Raw genomic sequence first — 13,529 nt, forward strand, 5'->3', positions numbered from 1 at the left:
AAAAAAAAAAAACAAACCAAACCAAAAAACCCTGAACCCAGCTAGCTCACTGGTGCTGGAGGCTATCTCTGGTTTTCCCAGGATGTAGAGACCATGATGACGGACATCCTGGTCCACCATCACTGCGAACATCTTGTCCCCCTTCACTCAGTTCCTTGAAGAGGAACTTCTGTGGAAAAGGTCCCTTCTACTCCTGCCAAATTGTCCTTCAGAAAGACCAATCCATGCCTCTTTATCTCCATCTGATCTGACTGGTTCTCCCATCTGCCCTCTGCCCCTTGTGGGCACCCTTTCATAGAATAGCCTATGCAATGTTCCATGCCTGTGTGTCTCTCCATGGCATTGTTCTTTTATTTTTAAGTGTGTGTGTGTGTGTGTGTGTGTGTCTGCTGCAACATGCTTGAGATGGTCAGAGGACAGCCTTGGATGTCTGTCTTCACCTTCTGCCTTGCTTGAGATGGTGTCTCCTGGTTGTTTGCCACTGTTCACACCAGGCTAGAATGGCCCACAGGCTTCTAGAAATTCCCATATCTCCACCTCCAATTTCATCCTAGGAACACTAGGGTTATGGACTCGGGCTACTGTGCCTGACTTCTTCCTGAGGGTTCAAAACTTGGATTCTTAAGTCTGTGTACCTAGTGAGCCACCTCCTGAACTCTTTTTTCATGCCTGTGATCTGAGATGACACCACCTGCCTCTAATTGGTATCCTTGTTTACTGTGCCTTTGCTCAGTAGGTGGCACACTCTGTGGGTGCAGGGATCCTTCTTGCTGGCGTCACTGGTGCCCTGCACCCCCTCCCACCTTAGATGTTCCAGAACACCTTACTCTTCTGGTGTGAAGAGAATGAATATCTATTTGCATCATCAGAGACACTCATTATTATTATGCCCTAAAAAGCCATTAATACTGAGGCATAGTGGCACATGCCTATAGCCTGGCACTCTTGGGGTAGAAGCAAGATGGTTGTGAGTTCAGTGCTGGCTTGAATAACTTAGGAGAGTCAAAGCCAGTTTGAGCAGCATCGTGAGATCCTCTCAAGACCAAGCCCTACGATGTATGTCGCTAATGGCATGATTGCCTAACATGCACAAGAACACAGGTTCACAAGTTCAGGTTCTAAAGAAGGATGTCAATCAAAATGTAATCTGTGACTGGCCACAGAATGGAAATGAACAACCCTCAGCTAGTTATATAATGGAGGTGTGAGGTCCTTTCCCAGAGACTATCCAAAGATGTAATTACTATAGTTTCTTATAGCTTATAACCATTGTTCTCAACCTATGGGTTATGACCCCCATGGGGGGGTAGGTGGAGGTTGCCAAATGACCCCTTCTCAGGGGCCACATGTCAGATATCCTGCATATCAGATTGTTACACTATTATTCATAACAGTAGCAAAATTATGAAGTAGCAACAAAAATAATTTTCTGGTTGGGGGGGTCGCCACAACATGAGGAACTGTATTAAAGGGTCACAGCATTAGGAAGGTTGAGAACCACTGGCTTAAAATCTTTTCCCTTTTTTGAAAGGCTGAGACAGCAAGTGTATAAAGCAGGTCATGCCTCCACTTCTGACTGGCAGCTGATAATCTGCCGAGGCCTTGAGAGGAGATAGTCCCTAGTTAAAGCTGTGTGCTAAGGAGGAACAGCTAGGCCAGTACAAAGCCTCTTATCTGGAGGGTCACAACCCCTCATGGGCTAAGTAAGTGAATACGGAGGCAATGGAAAACTTAACCCAGGAAAAGGTGTGCAAAGGCTCCATAAACCAATCAGGAATCCAAAAACCAAATACCTAATAAATTGAAGGGGTTGGGCCTTGTTTTCCCAGGTTGCATTGCATAGCTTTACCACAGCCTTGGTTCTGAACACACAGCTACTGCAGTGTTTTCACTGTATGTACCAAACTTTCAGCTATACAGAGCAAAATGGTTTAATTACAGAAGACAAAAGCTTTTAATATTTGCCCTCCATTATTTCTCAGCACACAAGAATTAAATTATTGTATCTTTGGATTGTATTGCATAAGACAGATAAGAACTTCCATCTTATTAATGTGAAAATTTGTCTTAATCTTTAATCAGGTAAAAAATAATGTCTAACAAAGATTTTTTTTTCAAAGAAATTTCTTTATGAGGTTTACCACCAGTGAATGTCTGATTTGCATACTAACTTTATATACCTGTTTACCTTGTATCCCATGAGGATTTATCAATGAGAGGGGGTGGGTTGTTGCTTGTGGGAAGTGTTTAAGGAGCTCAGGGCTAGCCTGGGTATGTGAGCAACTCTCCAATGCTTAGTGCCTGAGTCTTGTGTGTGCCTAGGAACTTGGTAGATTGCATCCTACTGTCATAGTGGGATGGTCTGGGTAGGTGGGTCCCAGGTGAGAGAAGATTCGAGGTTCTTTGTGTGTTGGCTCTGAAGTACAAAGGTCACAGTCTTGTAGATCCAGTTCTTACCGATGGGTCAGGAAGTGCCAGCTGTGGCTCTGCACCTGGGCACAGCTGGGGTCACTGCCCAGAGTTGGGCCTGAGGGCTCTGAATCTGGTCTCTTCTATGTAAGGATTTTGTCAGTAACTCAAAGGCAGGTTTATCACATTTATAAATGACACAAAAACCGGGGTGGAAGACTAATATGTCAGATAATAAAATCAAGATTCCTAAAACTCCTGACAGGAGTGATCGGCCTCTGACTAACATGATAAATTCTGACAGGATTACACTTGAAGTGTGGAGCATGCTTGGGCAGAGCTACCAGTACCTCTCTGCCATGGAAGAAGCTCCCGCAGTTTGGGAACTTAGGAAAGTCTGAGGTCTTTCCAGATGTTAATGTTAAATTAATTAGGCCCTAAATGTGATCAACAGCTGCTCCACTGCCCTGAGCTGTTCCTGTCTCCCCTTTTACTGCAGGGCAGCCCCCTTCTCCCATCCCATCCCTTTCTTTCATCCGCCCTCAACCTGTAAGGGCTCCAGTCACAGCTGCCCTCTTCCTTCCTAGCTTTCTCTGACCTGCTCCACAGATTCTCTTTGTTGTCCTTCCAAGTGTCTGGGCAGTCCTCTCTCCCTACCTCAGGCTTGTCATACTCTGTGGCCAGGGCTTAGTGGTCTGTTTTGCCCTTCGGACACAGGGCTCTTGGAGGACAGGGACTGGATCTGCCTTATCAGGTGTTCTACTCTGAGTAGAGATGTCGGGACTGGCACAGGGGACAAGTTGTTTGGTGCCGTGACTCTTCTTAGATCTGGGAGCAATGATGGGAGTGTGGTCAGAATGGCAACAGACATGAGGGGAGGGCTGTGGGCAGGGTGCTGAAGAGGTTGTGTGAACTCCTCTGAAGGGTTTCTGGGCAGCTCAGCAGACATCAGGGAGAAGGGACCCATTGTTTCTTGAATGAAAGGGCTTTAGAATAATCGGAGTATCTGTGAACCACCACCTGCCAACCTCCAGTGTGGAAGTCGGGAGAGGGCTCTGAAAGCAGAAGTGTGGGGCTGAGAAACAGTAAGAAGAGAAGTGCGCATGCACCCATCACTGTCTCTCCAGAGCTCCTCCAGTTCTTATAGCCTCTCTTCCGCTAGGCTTGGAACTCGTACTATCTCAGCGAGGCAGAGGACACTGAGGCCTCTGCAAAGCCTATGAGGGAGCTGTTCCTCAGGAAGGTTCTCTAAGGCTGCGATCTGCTCTCTGCCTTAGCAGCTCTTCAGAGTCTGGGTGGAGAGACCTTTTAGTTCATGGCCTCTGTAGACTTTTGTGTCTGTTGGTGGAGTTCTTGTCTGCTCCCTCTATTCAGGTTTTTGTGTCAACAGCTGACATCTTCACTGTCATACCTTAAAACAGCACCAGTCAAGCTGATAGTGGGCATACTTCTTGAGGAAGGATGACAATGGAAGGGATTCCCCAATCAGAAGTTAGATGACCTGGTTTGAGTCATTGCCACCACTTGCTGGTGATGTGGTCACAGTCCAAACACAACCTCCCTGACCTGAAATGCAGCTAGTTTCCAGTTTCATAAGGTACTTCTCATAGGCACCTTCTTGACAAAAGATGGCTTCTTTGGGGAATTTCAGTGGGTTTCATGCTTGTTAGAACTCCCTTGTCCAGCCAAGGATGTAGCAGCTCAATCAGCACAGTGCTTGCTTAGCACACACAAAGTCCTAGGTTTAATCCCCAGCACCACATAAAGAGGCATGGTAGCATGTACCTCCAATCCTAGTACCTCGAAGGCAGATCAGACAAGAGGATCAGACATTTGTGTTCATCCTGATTATGTGGGGATTTTGAGTGACTCACCATCTCTGTGTAGTGTATGTTGCCTACCAAACTTTCCCTAACTGTAAGATTTTGGATCAGAGAGAAAGGAGAGACTCAAGTCAAAAAGTTCTCTGGGCCACATGCCTATGTGGAAGGATTCTTAGAGTTTTTGTCACTGTTTCCAGCCATTATGGAGATTCTGGTGCGCATGAGTGTGTAGGTGTATAAATACATATGTGTATACTCATATGTGCACACAATTCATATTTCCTAGTTTTCTTCCCTAACCAGAAATGATTGCAGAGCATTTTTTGAGATATCCCCACGAGTATGTGTGAGTTTTCTTTGTTAAACATCAGAGTGATATGAGCCATTCACACAGACCTAGCTGGTCCTCAGAGAACACAGAGGATGACAGGCTTGCCCTCACAGAGGTCCTCTTCTAACCTTGTGAGAAAGGCATTTACACAGACGTGCACAGTTAACCCACAGTGCAGTGAATGTCAGCACACGGTCAGAGACATTGGAAGTGAGGGGAAGAGGGAGGGCTGGTATGGGCAAGGAGTGTGCCAATTTAATACAGGATATCAAAGCAAACCTGGCAGATCAATACTGTTTTTCTGGAGCACTGAGGAAGTGAAGTGCAAACTGGACAGGGATCCGGTGGTGGGGAAAGCATTCCAGGTACATTCCAGGTGGGAGGAGCAATAAGGGAAAATTCCTGACAGAGGAACCGGACACGCAAGATAGAACTCTAGGAGGCTGTGTGGCTGGAGTCTGAGAACAGTGACAGTTTCTAGTGACTGGACGGGAGAACTCAGGTCCTGGACCTATCCATCCCCTATGCTTCCAATTCTCACTATCAAGTCCTTGGAGGCAAGGACCGCTGTCCCAGCAGATGGATCCTAGACACTGGGATGGGACAGGAAGCAGACCATCCCTTAGATCTAGAAAGGAACCTCAGTTTGTTATGGTGCTGCTTTTGGCTTGGCAAGACCTGCATTATATTTCCCACTTCTAGTCTTATTGAAACCAAGACTGTGGGGACTCTTTATGGTCGCAGCAGCATACTTATCCTGTCCTTTTGAAGTCTGTGCCTTCTCCTTAGACTGGAGGTTCTTCTGGATCTCAGTGCCTGGCATGACCTTCAGGTCCAATAGATGTTTGCTGAACTCTGCATCTGTTCAGAAGTTGAGCCTCTGATAGAGGGAGAGAGAAGGCCCTTTGTCTCCCTTTCTAGTCTTGCTGTGTAATGTTCACTAAGATGGAAGGACATACTTCTATATCAGGCTAAATGCTGTCTGCTGGCAGAGCTCACAACAGATGGGACCTCCCTCAGAAGGGGAGCAGCCACTATGCAGAAAGATTCATAGGCAGAACTCAACACACACACACACACACACATGATTTCTGATGCTGGGTACTATATATTTCTTCTTTGAAAGGTAAGAGATCCATTGTTACTGGTGCATTGAGAACGGAAATAAATGAGGCAGAGATCAAGTCAAAGAGAAAATTCCAATAAAGGAAGACAAAGAAAGTTAAGAGACTAAAGAGGCATGCCTCATTGGTCTCTTTGGTTACAGGAGGCTCTGTAAGGAGGCTCCTTGGCAGGGTGTGCCACCCTAGCTGTCCTGAATTGGGAACCCTGGGTTAATTGGTCCAGGGTATGGCAGGGGGAGGGGGAGTCTGAATAGCAGCCAGCTACTCCAGGCGTCCCGCTCTGCTGTTGTCCATCCCTGGAACTCATCAAATGGTGCAGTGCACAGACCACCCAAACAGCTCTCCCCTTTTATGGAGACACTGAGGTTTACAAAAGCTGCTGTCACCGCACACCTAGTGCCCAGGTTGACACCAAAGCCAATTCTTCTGGGTCACTCATGTTCACCACAGAGCTGACAGGTTATTGTCAGCAGTGCTGTAGGAGGTCAGTCCCATCAGGAAGTAGTTTTCTTTCCATTTCTGTCATCTTAAAGTTTTCTTGCTTCTTCCAAAATGCTCCTTTAAGAGATATAAAACTTGAACCCACTTTCCCTCTCAGTCTGTCTCCGCCTTCTTCTTAATAGTGGAGCCCATTTGCTATTAGGGGCTCGGGCTCTGGAGTCTGAGGACCTCCATTTGACTATCCGTAAAATGGATATTTTATAAATATTAATATTAATATTAATCTCCAGTTCATAGCAGTTGAGAGACTGAAAAGGCATATGGATTTGAAGTATCCAGAATACTGTGTGATATTTAGATCAAAACTGTTACAAATAATATTGTTTTGATACCTTATTAGTATAGGAAGGAAGATAGCCCCTCAGGTCTCAGAGTTGTTAGCAAACAACTTGGGGATAACACTGGGGAGGTCAGGATGTTTATCCTGATTAGACAGGGAGAATGTCCTCACTTGAGGCCAGGTTACTGTGGGTTCCCAAGTAAGGCAGGTCCGAGAAACTTGATAGCTTTTTAAGAAGGTTCACAAAAACATTTATGAGTTACATTCCCTACCTGCCTGGAAGGCAGCCTGCCTGAGATGTTTCCCACAAGGGGTCCAGGCTCACTGACAGAGCTGAGTCCTGGATCACTGTAGGACTCACAAAGTATCTGCAGGCTTCTCCTTCACTGTCTCCATTACATAAAAATTTTCCATGCAAGTAATTGCAGAATGGGGTAACAAGGAGATAATAGGGGGAGGTAATTGTGGATAAATCAGCTTGATTACACTCTTTCCCCAAACTTGATTACCTAAATTCTCAATGCTGTACAAAAATCTTAGAAGCCAATTAAGACCTTCCAATAAGGACTGCAGATTCTGGGGAAATCTCTCCTAAGTCCAGTAGGTCTGGCAACAAGTGGGAAATGGTGAGAGCACAGATGCTGCTTCTGAGCCTTGTACTTCCTCCAGGTAAGTGAGGGAGTGATGCCACGGTGCTTACAGCAAGGTAATTACCTGTCCAGACAAGAAGGTGGCTCCTCCATGGACTTGGCTTGTAGTATGTTAGATGCCCCTCTGGTGTTTCACACTGGGTTTACTAACTGGCAGCCAACCCAGGGACGGAACTGTGGCACCCTGCTCCTAGTTCTGGTAGGAGTACCATGTTCCTGTTTGGGACTCATTTTGCAAGTCTAATAGGAAACCTTTGGGTCCACGACTACAGACCCAAAGACAGTTGCCGATGCAATCCAAGAGGACATTGGGAACTTTGAGATTCCTAGAGGACCTCCTTGGAAGCTTTAATTTTTCAAAGGCTACTTTTAATGATTTTTTTTAATTCCTTAACCTCCCTTCAAGCCTACCACCCACCAGAGTTATTGGAAAAGAAAGGTTACAGGGGAAGTGGACCTGTTTAGCAGTTGTTCTTTGGAGCACATCCTACCTGCGTTGTCAGGAAACCAGCAGTTCAATAGCGGGAGCATGATCCACTAGCCACCAGTCCAGTTCAGTAGTGTTGGAATAGCAGCAGGGGTGATAGCACTTAGCAGGACCAGCCAGCCCTCAGCCAAATCAGGAGGGACCAGGACCAACAGGAATTGAAGAAGGTCTCTGCTGTGTGTCTCTTAGCAAAGTGAAGATCAGCGAAGATGTGAGACCAAGAAGTGTTGCCCAGCTAGCTCTATAAGCAAGTCCCTCTCATAGTCCGTCGAGTCCTATTTATACTCCCTCCAAATATCATGTGTTCTCCACGGGTCTTGACTCACCATGTCTTGCCTTAATGTGAGTCTGTCTTAGCAAAACTCCAAGCGAGTCAGTATCAGCTAATATCACTCTGCCAATCAGCCAGAGTCTGCAGAAGCAGAAGAAAGAGGCAGCCTATACCAGAAGTCCTTTGGTGTGTTTCTCTCTGGAGTCACAACAAATGGAGCTCAATTACACAATGTAAGGTGGACTGATACTTGTGTGTACTGAGCAAAGAATCTTTCATCATGTATCCGTCCAGGTGCTTGCTTTAGTAGAGCATCCTCTTGCCTTTCACCTGTGTCTGCTTCAGTGAAATATTCCTTTCCTGGGTTTGCTTTAGCAAACCATCCTTTCACTTGTGTCCACTTCAGGAAAACACTCCTTCACATGTTTGCCCCAGCAAACACCATCCAACACAACTGACTTTCCAAAGAACCCTTAAGTTTCTACTTCATCCCCTGTGAATAGGGAACCTAGAGATGCATAGGAACCATCCCTGGAAGTCAGGGTTCCCTGGAACCATTCCCTGCATGGAATAAAAGGTCCCTAGATAGCCCATGGGGTTGGTGCTATTCATGAAAGCCTGGAAGGAGGGAGGTAAAGTCGGGGAAGAGTAAATGAGCAGAGAGAGGAGCAAAGAACAGGAGGATCCTAAGGAGCCTGGTATCAATGCTGACCCCTACGAGTGGGACCCTAGCTCGAGAAGTGACTCCATGTTTATTATGTATTGGCACATGGGTGAGCATCATCATACCCCAAACTAAGGAAAGAGTAACTGAAGGACAGATAAGAGCCATTCTCACTCAACTTGCCTCCTGTGGGTAGATTGTTGTACCTGCTGGAACTCTTTTTACAGATAATAAACCAAGACACACAGGAGTCAAATGGTTTGGCTAAGGTCCAGCCCAAGGTGGTAGATCTCAGAGCCCAGGCTTTGCCCTTAATATGTTGTTATATTTCAAGTGAGTGTATGGGTTTCTAAGTACTATAATGTCCACTTCACCCATCCAAGAATAACAGCATGGACAGGTGGGTGACTTTCAAGCAGAAACAAGGCAGCCACTGGGCTAGTCAGGGCAAGTTACCTATCCGAGTTTGGGTCTGCATCCTCATATCGCCTGGGAGTTCTGGTCACTCTATTGTGTCCCCCATGGTTTCAAAGCTGTTACATTCAGCCCATGCATTGCCTCTTCTGCTCTTCAGCTACATTTCTAAAAGCCCAGTTTGCTTTTGTTAATTTAATGCCCTAGGCAGGTCAGCAAGCCTCTTTGGAGCCTCAGTTTTTCTCTCTGGAAAATGGAGATAACTGTCCAGTTTTTACTTATGAGGAGAGACTGAGGTAAGCTGTCAGGGGTGCCTGGCAGAGTCAGCAGATGATTATCTGACCCTGACTCCCGTTGCTTCCCCTTATGCTTTTCTTCCTTCTAAATGTCTCTGCTGGATCTCACTTACTGGAGGAATAAAGAGGAGTCTGAACTGACTAGCTTGTCAAACCTGGTTCTCGGAGCTCAGTGGGCCACTGTTCCTTACCTGGGACATGGGAGGGCACTTGCCGAGTGAGCAGCCCTCACAATCAGGAAGTGGAAAACAATGCGCGCTGGTGCTCTCTGTTCCATCTGGGACTCCAGGCTGGAGTGGTGTGGCCCACATCCAGGGTCAGACTTTCTTCTCCAGATAAACTTTCCTGGAAACACTTTCAGAGACTGGGCCAGAAGTGTTTCCATGGTGGTGTTTCCCTGTCAGATTGAAAAACAGGATTAACTGCCACAGAAGCCACCTGCCTGCCTCTAGACACACTCTATATAAGAGCAGGTCCCCAACTCAAGTGGAGCGGACAGGACAGTGCACAGTAGGGCAGTTGCTTCTGTTGAGGTAGAGGGGTAAAGATCCAACGTAACCAGACCAGCTCCTTTAACAAAAGCCAGAAGTTCAGGTTTTGATGTAAAAACTGCCAGATTTTAGATATTGGACATGAACTGCATTTTTTTATAATACTAAGAAGGCTAAACCCAATAGAGCAGCAGGCTGCATCCAGGCTGCTAGCCAGCACCCTCCAACTAAAGTTCACGTGGCAAAAGGCTGCTTCTTTACGGAGACAGCTGTCATGGACTTGTTTCTTCTTTTCTTTTCTTTTTTTTTTTATTAGATTTTTCTTTATTTACATTTCAAATGTTCTCCCCTTTCCTGGTTTCCCCTCTGAAAAACCCCCTATTCTCTCCCCCTCCCCCTGCTCACCAACCCACCCTCTCCCACTTCCTGGCCCTGGCATTCACCTACACTGGGGCATAGAGCCTTCACAGGACCAAGGGCCTCTCCTCCCAATGATGACTGGCAAAGCCATCCTCTGCTACGTATACAGCTGGAGACATGAGTCCCACCATGTGTACTCTTTGGTTGGTGGTTTAGTCCCTGGGAGCTCTAGGGGTACTGGTTAGTTCATATTGTTCCTCCTTTGGACCGCAAACCCTTCAGCTCCTTGGGTCCTTTCTCTAGCTCCTTCATTGGGGGCCCTGTGCTCAGTCCAGTGGATGGCTATGAGCATCCACTTCTGTATTTGTCAGGCACTGGCAGAGTCTCTCAGGAGAAAGCTATATCAGGTTCCTGTCAGCCAGCACTTGCTGGCATCCACAATAGTGTCTGGATTTGATAGTTTAATATGGGAAGGATTCCCAGGTGGAGTAATCTCTGGATTGTCCTTCCTTCAGTCTCTGCTCCATAGTTAGTCTCTGCAACTCCTTCCATAGGCATTTTGTTCCCCCTTTTAAGAAGGAATGAAGTATCCACACTTTGGTCTTCCTTCTTCTTGAGATTCTCTGGGTTGCTTGGCTGCTCCTTCAGGGTATCCACACAGATACCAAGTCCTGGGAGAAACGTTCATATGAAAGTCAGAAGTCCATGTCAGGTCTTTTCTTCAGTGGTTCTCCACATTATATGTTGAGATGGTGTCTCTCACTATTCTTGAAACTCACTGATTTTGTCTAAACTGGTTAGGCAGTGAGCCCTGGGAATTCTCCTCTCTTTGCCTCCCTACCTCTGGATTTTAAGCTTGGTTAACCATGCTCAGCGTTTTTTGGTATGGGTTCGGGAAGTCAAATCCAGGTCCCTATCTCTACACAGCAAGCACTTTCCTAGGCAGAACCTGGGTTGTTTAGGGTAACTAATTTTATACTTGGCCCTGCATCTTTCTGGCTCCAGTCTTCCCTTCTAGTCTTCTATTCCTGTCATCTTTCTCCCTTTTGCTTTTTCTTTTCCTTTTTTTTTCATTTCTCTTTGAATTATCATATCATACTGAAATGCAATTGGAACTAAATAACTTCCCAAGAGCAAGCTGTTGCTTTGACAGATATAAACACTTTTTGTAGTAACTCTGTGGGTCTGAGCAAAACCATCCTATGAAACATTGTTGAACAGGTCTATGGCACATCCTGTGACTCCAGCACTTGGAGGTAGAAACAGGAGGGTCAGAGGTTCAAAGCTATCCTTCATACATACCATGCTTGAAGTCACCTTTGGACATATGATTCCTGTCTTGTAAAAGAAAAAAAAGAAAGAAAGAAGGAAAGAAAGAAAGAAAGAAAGAAAGAAAGAAAGAAAGAAAGAAAATTAGAAAGAAAGGAAGAAAACCCAAACTAGACAAACAGCAACAAAAACACATTGTAGGAAATTTCTCACACCCTCTACCAGCAATGAGCCCATTCACTTACTCTGTTCCCTTCTTGCCTGCGTCATGCGGGATCTTTTATAGCAAACTCCAGACACAGCACCATTTCACCACTTTACTACATAACTTTAATGAGTAACAACTTCAAAGATAAAGCTGATCAAACAGTTAACAAAATTAACTAACCTCCCCTGGCACTCCTTGTATCTGCTAATACTAACAGTAGTGGGATGTTTGTAATTTTCCAGCAATTAGTATTGTTAGTACAGTGGCTGAGTTCCTTTCCTGGGTCCTGTCAACTGTGCTAAACGCCCGTTAGCCTGCAGTGGGTTTCCTGCTCATTTTATAGAGAAGGAGGAAAAAGGGTTATCAGATGAGAAGAGCCTCCTGTACCAGCCTTTGCATTCTGAGCTCACGAAGACCGGGAGTTTGGTTGGTTGTACGTCAAGGACTCATTTCCCATCTTCTGTCGTATTCTCCCAAGGGGAAGCATGCTATGTGGAAATGTTTACAAATGGCTTTGATCTGAGTGCTTGGACTTCTTGGGCAGTTTTTACGGTTTCCATACATGGTGCCTGGTCCCCTGCAAGCACACCTGAGTGTGTGGTGCTGCTTTTGTGAAACACAAGTCAGTTGCAACATGCTGTTGCTGCTGGACACAAAATCCCAGAGAAAAGGAATATAGGCTGGGCAGAGTGGCCCAGTACTGAGCCAAGCCCATTCTGCCTTTTCCCCGACCTAGTTCTTGTGATTAGTGGGAGCACTGCTTTCATTTACAGGGAGGATAAGAGGGTCAGCCACTTGCCCAAAGTCACATGGGTAGTGAGTGGCAAGAAGAGGTGTAAACTCCTGTCATCTTCCTTAGCATCTCTCATCTTCTCCGCAGGCTCTCCTTCCCACTTATATTTTTCTTTTCAATCAGAGACCTACTATATATAGACCAGGCTGGTCTCAATCTCGAAATCTTCCTGTCTCAGCCTCTCGAGTACTGGGATTACAGATGTGTGTCACCATGCCCACTACTCACCCTCTGCCTCTGGTATATCGTTTCTAGACTTTCTTGGGCCAGTGTTTTCTTCTGAAACATTTCAGGAATTCAGAACAATTGAAGAGTAGAAAGATTCCCATGTGCTCCAGTTAGAGTTAGCCGTTGTCAATATTCGTCATGTTCACCTCACACCTGAGTGTTTGTTTTTCTGAACACCTGCAGATGAGTAGCTGCCGCTGTATGCTCCTGGGCTCCCTGAAAGCTTCAGGCGCTTCTGCAAAGGGAGTGTTCTTCCACATGCCCGGTCCTCACTGCACTGTGGGACACCAGCCCTTCCTTTGTCAATAATGTCCAGTGCAGTCTCCCATCCTTGGTTTTCCCCATTCATCTTCAAGGTTCAGGACTACAATTTTTAAATTTAATTTTATTTTTTACTTATTCACTTTGTATCCCACTCACTCCCCCCTCCCAGTCATCCCCCCCAATCCTTCTCCCATCCCATGGTCTATATTTTTAAACCTGGGATCCCCAAATCTAAGCATACATGTTGTATTTGTGGAGGTGTTTTGCTTTGTTTTAATTTTTGGTCTTTGGTCACTGAGCTCTGAGCTATTCTACTTTTTTTCCTGTGCTCATCTCATTTTTCCCTGTCTGGTTTGGTTTTGTTCCTGTTGGGTCTAAACTCTTGGTGAGGTTTGAGGTTTATGTGCCTGGGGAGAAAGTTCTATGTGAAGGCTATATCAGTACCAAAACTGTTCTGACAAAACAAGTAACAGAACCAGCCTAAGGTCAGTGGAGTCTGTCTTAGCTCATGCTCTGAGGGGCTGCAGCACATCCTGCAGGAAAGACATGGAGGTAGGTGTATAAAGCACCGAGCCACAGTGTGTCTACAAGACATGGAGGTGGGTGTGTAAAGCACCGAGCCACAGTGTGTCTACAAGACATGGAGGTGGGTGTGTGAAGCACCGA

The 13,529-nt window shown here is 45.9% G+C and overlaps 1 protein-coding gene across 5 annotated transcripts in view; it reads left to right on the forward strand.

Annotated features, from left to right (window-relative positions):
- Plpp4 (phospholipid phosphatase 4) overlaps window positions 1-13,529 on the forward strand; it is a 138,746-nt gene that overhangs the window by 25,002 nt on the left and 100,215 nt on the right. The gene's annotated exons all lie outside the window — the stretch shown is intronic.

Source organism: Mastomys coucha, unplaced genomic scaffold (assembly GCF_008632895.1).
Source record: "Mastomys coucha isolate ucsf_1 unplaced genomic scaffold, UCSF_Mcou_1 pScaffold21, whole genome shotgun sequence".
In the NCBI taxonomy this organism is placed as follows: Eukaryota; Metazoa; Chordata; class Mammalia; order Rodentia; family Muridae; genus Mastomys; species Mastomys coucha.